At 40.5% G+C, this 10,947-nt stretch overlaps 1 pseudogene; it reads right to left on the minus strand.

The window, feature by feature from the left end:
• Nucleotides 1-9,987: 9,987 nt before the first annotated feature.
• On the minus strand, nucleotides 9,988-10,728 carry LOC115857005 (large ribosomal subunit protein uL30 pseudogene; annotated as a pseudogene).
• Between the last annotated feature and the right edge of the window lie 219 nt (nucleotides 10,729-10,947).

Here is a 10,947-nt window from a genome sequence, read left to right on the forward strand (position 1 = left end):
GAGAATGTTTACTGAAATAGATAATTGAAAGCGCCACTTTTAGCCTGTCTGTTTTGCCAGCTGAATAATTGTGTCTGAAGCCCTGAGTAATCTCCATCTATATGAGTTGTTCAGATTAAATGGTGTCACCTGTAGTCATTGACAACTCCCCAGATCTTCTCTGTCAAGCGCCATATGTGCATACCCGAGACGTATCCAAAGGCTACTGGCAAACATCTTTAGATAATGAGTGCAAATTAATAACTCGTTTTGTACGTCATAAGAGATCATGCCATTTTAATGTTATGCCCTTTGGGTGAACACATGGGACAAAGATCTTTTAGATACTAATGAATAGTGTCTTACAAGGATTAATTTGCCTAACTTTTTGCTGAGCTGACATCACATGCAACATGGCTTGATTTGTTGGGTCTGTGGTGGAGCTGGCTCTGTAGAACTAAGAGAAAACTGAGTTTTCACTTTGAGCTTTAAGAGGGATGTCATTCTGGATTCTCAATGAAGCAGCTTCTCATAAGGTTACCATGTATGGTTGTGCATGCTATACCCCCATTCATGTACAGCATAGTGTGCATGAATGGTGCCCCCTGGAGTTGTGTGCACACAGTTAGTGCAGCTGTTTGCAGTGGAGCTGATAGCTTCTCATGACTGCCGATCATTTCATTCCAGGTAACAGTGTGTAATAGTAATGGTGAGTGTAATACTCCATTGTATTAACAAGACTTTGGTTATACTCAAGGATTTATAGTCATTCTGATTAGGAATACAGTGGCTCCTGTGTTTATCATATATGGGAGTTATATGTGCATGTGTGTTTTCTAATAAAAATTCAATAAAACTTTTTAGCTATCGGATTTCCATATATTAAAAGTATAGATAATTGCCAGTATTGGCTAGGGAACAGGGAAATAAGTATTCTCTTAAATTCTTATTTGGTAACATAAATCAGTAGAGCTTTTTGATTTTTAGGGAAATTTGGAAATACTGTTACATAAAAAATGCATGTATCTAACAGAAATGCTTTCACAAGGGTACTATATATATATATATATAAGTATAGTCTATTGTAGGTTGTAATAACAAAGATGGACATTCAGACAGACATATTGCAAAGTAGGAATTTGATTATGTCAATGGCAGACTGTGTCTTTGCAATGGACTGCTATGAAATGATCAAAGAGTGAAACAGACTGACTGACTGCATGTACAGTACACACCATTTGCAAGCATATGTGGCAGCCAGGTCTGTTTAGAAGAACTGACCTAAAAGAGACCAAAGATATATCATTTAGTGGAAAAAAGAAAGTTGTAGTACAGTATTTAGAGCATGATCTCATTTATATAAGAATTAAGTAAGTAAAAATGACACACACACACACATACACACACACACACACACACACACACACACACACGAAAACCATTCTGTGTATATAGGCACTGAATTGTTACCTGTGATTTCTTCTGGAAGATGAGACTCTGCAGAGACGCCAGGACTCTCATTTGCTATGACATATGTTTCTTTATTAAAAAATTGATGACAAAAAATAAGAAAAAAATTCTTATTTGTAATTTAAAAAATGAGCCTGCCAGCTTCCTGATTGGGAGTGCACTTAGGGGTTTTGCTTTGTCACTTTTATGATCATGATTCTCATGATAATAAGCATCCACTAGACAAGGAGAGATGGGGTACCGGGGTCTGCTCAGAGCTCATTCCTGGCTCTGTAGGAAGAATCTTGACTCTGCCCCATTAATGGTGACCACAGTGGTGACTTGCTTGACATGGTAAGCCTTGTTCTAAATGTTGACAAGGAGCTGCTGTATATATTCCCTAGGACTGACATTTCAGATAGTCACAAACCAGATTGACCCTATTCACTCCCACCCCTCCAAAAAGTCCTTGTGATTTTTGTGTGTCACTGAAGGATCAAAATGACATAATATGGAATATTTTTTCCTTGGTCTCATGGAAGTCCTGAGCTCAACCAGTTGTCGAGTGCTGGTGGTGGAAATGTTCTTAGCCTTTTTGGGTGGTAGACACATGAGAATCTAATGGAAGCCATGGAAACAATAATCATACCCTGAGTATACCCTCTTGAAACATTGTTTTGTACATAATTCAGGAGCTATTCTGTGCTTTTAGAGACATTCCATTAAGACACTATTTTTATTAGTGTTTAAAATTAGTGAACTGGAGAAAGTATGTTGGCAAGGAATATGTTTGTGTTCCATATGCATATTTAACAGTGGCTTGTAACCTCAGTAGGAAGAAGGCCCTAGGAAGGCTGCTTTCTTCTTCAAAGATTTAAATAATGAATTGGTGCTCTAGGTTGATGCTTTGGAAATTTGAGTGGGTTATGGATTGACCATCATGGTATTGGTGATGCATACTTGCTGAATGGGGACCCACTTAATCTCAGCATCAAGAATTGCTTGTCTTCTCCTGCTCTGTTTTAATTTTGTGGACGTTGGGGACTTCATACGTGATTAAATTTTCCCTTTTTGGCATTGTTGCCAGAAAGTCTTAGAAGCAAATTGGTGGTCTGTTCAGAAGTATATAAGACTCAGTGCCATTTTGCATTCATCCATTTCTGGGTCTATTATACCCCTTGTGTTTTTCTTTCTTCCCCCTCCTTCCCAGTTTCTCACTTAGGTTGCCTTGTGTTATTTTCTGTAATTGTGAAGCAAGTATGAGTCTCTCTTAAGAATAAAGAAAGATGTAAATAAATACAGAGATAAGTAAATAAATGCAATAGTCCTGGAAACAATGGCGTTTTGTCTCCTGTTTGATGAAGCTCAGGTGTCAAGTTTCCCTGGTGCTCACCGGTGCATCTAGGGCTATGGTGAGAAACAAAACAGCCCACTGCGCAAAGCTGCTCAGAGTTGGCTCTGATGCAGTTGAGTGCATCTGGACATAGCATGTAAACACGCACATAGCATGGAAGGAGGAGGCTGTGGAGACTCTATCTATCTATGAGAGAAGTTTTTGACTTACTTCTGAGGCATGGAGGAAGAGGGGCTTCCGAAGGCACATGGACTTCCAGGATTCAGAAACTCAAGAGAACTCAAGTCTCAGTGTTTCCCTAATGGCCACTTTGGTATGAATAACAACCCCATTTGACTTGTGAAGTGGATATTTTTATAAAGCTGGTATTTCTTCATGTGATGACTTCTTAACCTGATAAGGAGGTGGCCCATATTTGCCTTTTCACACCCTACCTATAAGAACATTTTACAAACTAGTACAATGGAAACACCTTTTAAGTTCTTACTTAAAAAAAATTTGTTCAAAGTCCTAACCACATAGATACTGTGGCCATCTCATAATCAGTCATGTACACCAGGAGGTAATTTCAGGGGTCCTTCCAGGGAAGGCTTCTTTTTTCCCAGTGGTTTGACTTCTTGGCCCCTTTGTATTCCTTAATGAGGGACACAGTTGAAGGCCAAGGCTGCTTTTTTAGTGATTGATTGTGGGCTGAGATTCTGGGGTGTGGTGATTCTTTGACCATCAAGTACCATCTCACTGCACCTCAGCCTGGAGAACACCAACAGAAATACGTTATGTAATGTCTAAAGTAAACTTTAAAGTATTTTGCATTCATATGTGGTTTGCTTTTTTTGAAGGCATTGAAAGCACAGTAAAACGATTACCATGTTGTTATGAATAGCATCTTGCTGAAGGAGGTGAATGGCACTTTTTTCGTGTGATTTGTGAAGTTAAGGGCCAAAGAAAGACACAGAACAATTAACCAGCAATGGATCTGGGCTAGAATAAAACTCCCCCATCTGTCACTCATAGCTCTGAGCAACAGCCCCTACTCTAGCGTCAGAAGTCCAGTTTAAGGGCCATTTATTTTAATGGGGAGAATATCAACCTTTAGAGACCAGAGTTCCCCAGCCTGCTGAGTGAATGAATATTCAGTCACTTCAGTGTGTGTTTGATGGTAGTTAGCAACACAAAGCAAGCCCAGGGCCCAAAGAATGTGTAGAGGAATGTTAATTCTAAGAGCGACCATAACTTGATTTTCTTGATTTCCTTGAGTTTAAAGTCTCAGCCACAATATTACATTACCAAGTTATTTGCATTTGAAATATAATACCTGGGGGAGGGGTGACATTTAATTAAATTACAGGCTGCAAGGAACCAGGCTGGTACTACGCTGCGTGGAAGGTGTCGGCTGTACCTTCTGAGCTTTTCCTGAAAGGGAATGGACTGGGAGGAGGAAACGCTGATGCTCCCCAAGAAGTGTAACACGGCTGAGCACGCGCAGTTGGCTGGTTTGGACTTAAAAATGCAGAGTGGAAAGTGCACACGTGAGAGTTCATGGAATGTGGAGAAGAGCACATACCTGCAGGCTCCAGTCTCCATATTTTCTAAATTTCCTAAAGGAAGAGAGAGAGTGAGAATCCCTGGCCTTATAGCCACAGCCCAGCCTGGGTCAGCATCTTCCTCAGTGAGAAAGGTAACTGGTTCTTTTGTCTTCAGAGTCAACACAGCTCAAGATAACTGGGGGACTGTGGTACCCTTGCTCCCACCCTCTTAAGAATCCATGGTAATGATGAGGAAAGGCCACCAAGGGCCCCACTAATCAGAGGTCCTTCCTTCTATGCCCTTAAGCCCCCATTCGCTGACTAGGTGTGGGGGGGCGGGGAGCAACAAAGGTGTGTGCACAGAACTCTGGCCATCTTATCTCCTACAGCATCAGTTCTCAACTGGGGGAGATACTTTTCCCTCCCCGGGGACATTTTGCAATGCCTAGGAGCATTTGTGGTTATTATGACTGGGGAGGTGCTATTGGCATCTACTGGATAGAGGCCCTGGCTAAATAACCTGTAATGCGTGGGACAGCCCCTTACAACAGAGAATCGTTTAGCTGGAAGAGTCAGCTGTGCTGAAGTTGAGAAACCCTATTCTAACAGAAGATGAGATTATGAAAGAGTGGATTCTAGCTACTGAGTTGTCTGTCAAGATAGAAAATAATCTCTAAAATGCCCTGACCCAGTGTGTCATTCAGGGTCCAACTAGGAAAGTGAGTACCACTTTGGTATTTAAAAGAAGCAATTTTTTTAATGAAGGATAGTTGATTTACAATGCTGTGTTCATTTTTGCTGTACAGCAAGGTGATTCAGTTCTACATATATATACACACATTCTTTTTTAATATTATTTCCATTATGGTTTATCACAGGATACCGAATATAGATCCCTGTGCTATACAGTAGGACCTTGTTGTTTATCCCGTCTATATATAATAGTTTGCATCTGCTAATCCCAAACTCCTAATCCTTCCCTCCCCCACCGGCCTTCCCCCTTGGCAACCACCAGTCTGTTCTTTAAGCCTGTGCATCTGTTTTGTAGGTATGTTCGTTTGTGTCATTTTAGATTCCACATATAAGTGATATACGGTATTCGTCTTTCTCTTTCTGACTTACTTCACTTGGTATGATAATCTCTAGTTTCATCCATGTTGCTGCAAATGGCATTATTTCATTCTTTTTTATGGCTGAGTAATATTCCATTATATACCACGTCTTCTTTATCCATTCATCTGTCAATGGACATTCAGGTTTTTTCCATGTCTTGGCTATAGTGAATAGTGCTGCTATGAGCATTGGGCTGCGTGTGTCTTTTTGAATTAGAGTTTTGTCTGGATATATGCCCAGGAGTGGGATTGCTGGATCATATGGCCACTCTATTTTTAGTTTTTTGAGGAACCTCCATGCTGTTTTCGATAGTGGTTGCACCAACTTACATTCCCACCAACAGTGTAGGAGGATTCCAAAAGGAAGCAAATTTGATTCAGAGATTCAGTTGCGCAGGTGCTAGAGAGGCTGAGAAAACAGTGAGTCAAGGTAAAGATTAGCAACACCAGGAAGTCGCTACCATTTCTTGGCCAAGGGACAGGGAGATGTGCTGTTTGGGGATTATGGTAGTTAGAACCACAACAGGCCTGTCTGGTGGGAGCTAGAGCCAGAGAGATGAGGAAGCTTCTGGAGGTACAACCTGAGGAAGAGAGGGAGAAATACTCTGATTTTTCTTTCCTTCCATCATGCAATCTCCCACTAGTGCCTCCTATCAGCTGAGCCCCAGCAGGAAGCCAGCTGTCCTGGGAGCCTGGGAAACACAGATGCAGGGAAGAGGGGTGAATGACTTTGAGTGCAAACAGGTCCAAACGGGTCCATACAGCAGTAAAGAGCCTGGTGAACTTTCCAGAATGCCAGAACCAACCATGGCATATTTGAGCAAACATCCCAAGGGTTTTGCATTACTGCTGGTGCTGTTCACCACGAAACATCATCTTTCCTTCTGCCTTGGAACTTGAGGCTTAAAATAATTTTAAGATGCCCTTGAGAGAGAGAGAGAGAGAAAACACCTACTTGTTTCTTTTTCATTCAGCAAACTTCATGTGTTGAATGGCCTCATGACATGATGGAGAGTTTTGTGTCTCTGTGCAGACAGCAGAGTTCATTGGAAATCCACGTCAATGTGCAGAGCACACACTGTTAATTTTGGTGGATCTGTGGCAAACTCAATCCTTCATTGTCAGGCTTCAGCTCATTTTGGCGGCAGTGATCTTGCTTCTTGTTTCACTCAGGTGTATCCTCTCCATGGGTCCTGCCTCTCTGGAATCAGGCTGAAAGGAGGTTGTTGGGGAGCTAGGGAACCTGCTGTGATGAATTTTATTTTTCCTTACAGTGTGATTTTAAAAAACTAGCCAGAGTAAAGGAAATTAATTTGTTTTCTATTTGAATTGCCCAACAGGTCCCCAAACTTGTGGGGATAAAAGCGATAAATTTTTAAGTGTCTCCTTTAAGAGAGTTCTATAGATGCTTAATTATTTTTGCCCCACTTTTGATTATCTGCACTAATGGAGATGTGGAGGGCACAAATCAATAAAAATCCCTTGATAATCCAAAAAACTCAATGTTGTCATTAGTTTTGACCTCCTCCCCCACCAGACCTTTTATCAGAGCTACTAAAAAGTGCCTCTGCACCTCCTGGGTTCTCAGTATATTCAACTTGTTGACAGGTTGACTGATAAAATTGTCTGATTTGCGTGTTATCTCTTTTTCTCTGCTCCTGCCCCCTCTTTGGGGGAGGTGCTAACGAGCAGCACAAGAACAAAACCACAGGAAAAAGAGACCTTAGAAAAGCCAGGGGAACACACAAAATGATGAAATAGCTCCCGTATCCGTGAAACTTTACTATATAATGTCAGCTTTGTGGGATTTTTTTTTTCTCTTTTCCTAAAGTAAATTGAAATAACTCAAATGGGCTAAATATATGCGGCCTGCATGGACCCTTTGAAGTTTTGAATAGCTTTTGTATGGTATTCGTTTTCTGGGGAAAGATTTTTAATTATTAATCTTTTTATAAATTGCCTTGATGTTACTCCTCATGCTGGTAAAATGCCCAGACATTTTCTTAAACAACTTTAAGGCAACTGAGAATTGGGATGTTTGTCTTAATCCCCTTTGGGATGACTATAAAGAAGAAAGAACTTGAGGACCAGGTTAAATTGTTTTCCTTGTTTGGTTTTGTATTTGCCATACAAATTTATCCATTATCCAAAATGGACTCATGGATACCACAGAAAAAAAACCCAGAACACAGCTGGCTGCATCGCCATCTTCGGGCTCCTGCCCACCCTTCTCTTTATCCCCCATGGTGTAGGGATCCGGCAGAGCTGACAATGAATAAAGCGTACATTGCCACAAATACCAGATCTCTTAAAACTCCTAACTTACATTATTCTTTAAGATCTGCAGTAACACCACTGTTTGGGTCTAGTACCTACTCAAGATGACCACATGTCTTCCAGTTTTGCCAGGATACACCACTAAATGAATGGAGTGCCTGATAAAATGTGCAAAGGTGAAATGCAGTGACATGTTCTCATAAGGAGGAATTCATTGGTATCTGATTAGATCCCTGCAAGGGAGCCAGCGACCCCTCCCTTTGGGCTTTATTCTCCGTGGAGGAATGAACTTTCCTCTTTTTGAAGGAAAAAAGCAGTGCATTTTCTGGTTTTCCTTTCTGTGTTTCCTTCAGTCATTTTTTTCTTTTTTTCCTTCGGTACGCGGGCCTCTCACTGTTGTGGCCTCTACCGTTGCGGAGCACAGGCTCCGGACGCGCAGGCTCAGCGGCCATGGCTCACGGGCCCAGCCACTCCGCGGCATGTGGGATCTTCCCGGACCGGGGCACAAACCCGTGTCCCCTGCATCGGCAGGCGGACTCTCAACCACTGCGCCACCAGGGAAGCACCCCTTCAGTCATTTTTATTTCAGTTTGCCAGATATCATTTGAAAGTAATTTCATAAACATTGAAGTGGCTATGAAGTTCAGTGTTTGTATCTGGCAGGTGGCTTATAAAATTTAAGGAACTACCTGGTTTTGAAGAATTGGGATGATGTGTCAAGGTTCAATCAGAGTAGCAAACCATCTTGAGTGATTAGAACGAGGGATTTATTATGGGGTTTAGACCTTACACAATTGTGGGGGCTGATGCATTGGTCCTTGTAGACTCTTGCCTCAGCATCCAGTGTTGGAACTGAAGTTGCCATTGGTCAGTCTGACCACCAGTTGGAAAAAACAAAAAAGCTTGAAATGGACAGGAATGAGAATGAACTAGAAACTCATGAGAATAACTGAATCCATGAGCAGAAACTGGTCAGAGACAGATAGGGATTCCACTTCCAATCTCAAAGAGACTGGATGACTGGAGAGAGAAGATGGTACCCTTCACCGAGGAACTGTGCATGCACTTGGTCAAGGAGTGAGAAGTTGAAGGAGCAGATCCGGCAGGAGCTGGAGGAACTGTGGGTCCAAGAGCTGCTACACATCACCTGGGTGAGCTAGTGTATGAGCTGTCATTTTGCCTGGTACCCAACCAGATGCACCAATGTTTAGAGCATTAAGAAAAAGAAAATGCTGGGCTTCTGCCTTCCAAATATTGCACAAAATGTCATTTGTGGGTGATGCTAACTCGAAACTGCAAGGAAGGGGATGCTGGAAAGCAACCATAGTTCTTGCTTAGTTAAGGTGACACAGCACAAAGTCACTCAATGACATAACTCAAAAGGGAACGTCTCTGGGCACACAGAAATGTAATGGAGACCTCACACTCTGGAGAAGGCACCTTTTCAGGAACCTTATCTATTGGTAAATAGCAAAGTGTCACTGTTCAACTTTCAAAGTAGCATTTTTTTGTTTGAAACTTGTTACATTTAATTTACTAATCCTTGTAAGCCATGATACTTATACATGGAAAATTACTCTCTCTACAAACGCTGAAGTTTCTGATAATCTCAGAGAAAAATTTTACTAACTGGAATATAGCTTCAGGTTTTTTTGTCACACTGAAGTGCGTATATATTTCAACCAAAATATTTATACAGGTATTATCTAATTGCTTTAATTCAGGGAAACTTTTTGTGATAAAAAATTGGTAAGGTAAAACTCATCAAATTATCTGTCTTTTTGTAATCTTTTGAATGTTTCGCCAAATTAAGATGCCTCAAAATCATAGACTTTCTCAATTTCATTTTACATCACTAAAAACATAAAGTTATATGATTTTTAAAGACGCTCTCGATCAAAATATGCTTTGCACAGTTTGAGATATTCTAAAGCATGTTTATAGAATTTTAAAATAAAATGTTGTACATTATTTGTGCTCTCATCATTTAATATGTTTAAATTTCCTTCATGCTTTTTTGGGGATAAATTTAATGTGTTCTTATATACAAATTTTGTTTCCAGTAATTGTCATTCACTGAATTCTTCATGCTGTATTTTTTTGGTATTCATTTGTTGACTACTTGATTAAGGTTTTCAAAGTGATTTTGAACAAAATGCAACCAAAATTTAGAGGACTCATTTATTTACATAATTAATACCATTGTAGAACAAATAGGTCAATTTTTTTTCAATTTAAAGGCAGTCACTGTTTTATTAACTGACCAGATTACAAAATCACGGCAGATACCTTAGTTCATCCTTCTAATAAGCCTGTTGATCTAGTTTTCCCTGTTGCCAGCATCTCCACCTTCTACAAAATAGGTGGTCTTTTCTTCATTCCACCTCGTGGAGAAGACAATTTGAAGGGCCAGAGAAGTTGTTTGCTTCTTTGAAACACTTCTCAATAGCATAGATCTGATGAATCAGATCCTCCGTGCGGATGATGCCATAGTTACCAAGAGATCGAACAATGAACGCATCTGTCAGGGCAATTCGCTTCTTGTTGCTTTTGCCATAACCACGCTTGTAGATAGACTCATTTACTGACTTCAGGTTTGGGTATCCCCTGTAATGTATGGCTCCACAATTCTGAGCATGTTAATTGAAGCCTTGTTGAGCTTCACAAAGGTGCCGTTGAAGACCTGACAAAGGCGAAGAAGCTGCAACACCTTACAGACCTTTGGGCTCACACCATTGATACCTCTGATCCTGATGACAAATGCCAGTTTGGGTTCCATGGGTACATGGAAGTTTCCAGCTTTTCTTGCCATCCTAGCCATTCGAATCTGAATTCTGTACATCTGCCTGTATCCCTTGTGACAATGCTTAGCTTTTTCATAGATAAGCTTCCTCCTTGCCTTTCGAAGCATCTTTTGGGCAAACTTCTTTCTTAGGTGCTTGATCTTAAGCTCTGAAAAATTCTTTTGCTTTCCCTTAAGGGTTTCTGGCATAGCAGGAACCTTCTTTTTCTTCTCTTCTGCACCCTCCATGGTTCCAGCCAGAAAAGAGGCCAAATAGCTTGATTTTTAAGGTGATTCTTCAAAATTTCAAATCTAAAATCCAATTGATAAAAAAAATAATAATAATGATGAGCAGCAAAGAAAGAAAAATCATACAGTCATGGTAACGTCTTTTTAAAAAGTTAATTTTACTTCAGCTTAGTCAAAAAATCTTTGTACTTCAGTTAATGTATTTTGACTATATAAAAT

Source organism: Globicephala melas, chromosome 19 (genome assembly GCF_963455315.2).
Source record: "Globicephala melas chromosome 19, mGloMel1.2, whole genome shotgun sequence".
In the NCBI taxonomy this organism is placed as follows: Eukaryota; Metazoa; Chordata; class Mammalia; order Artiodactyla; family Delphinidae; genus Globicephala; species Globicephala melas.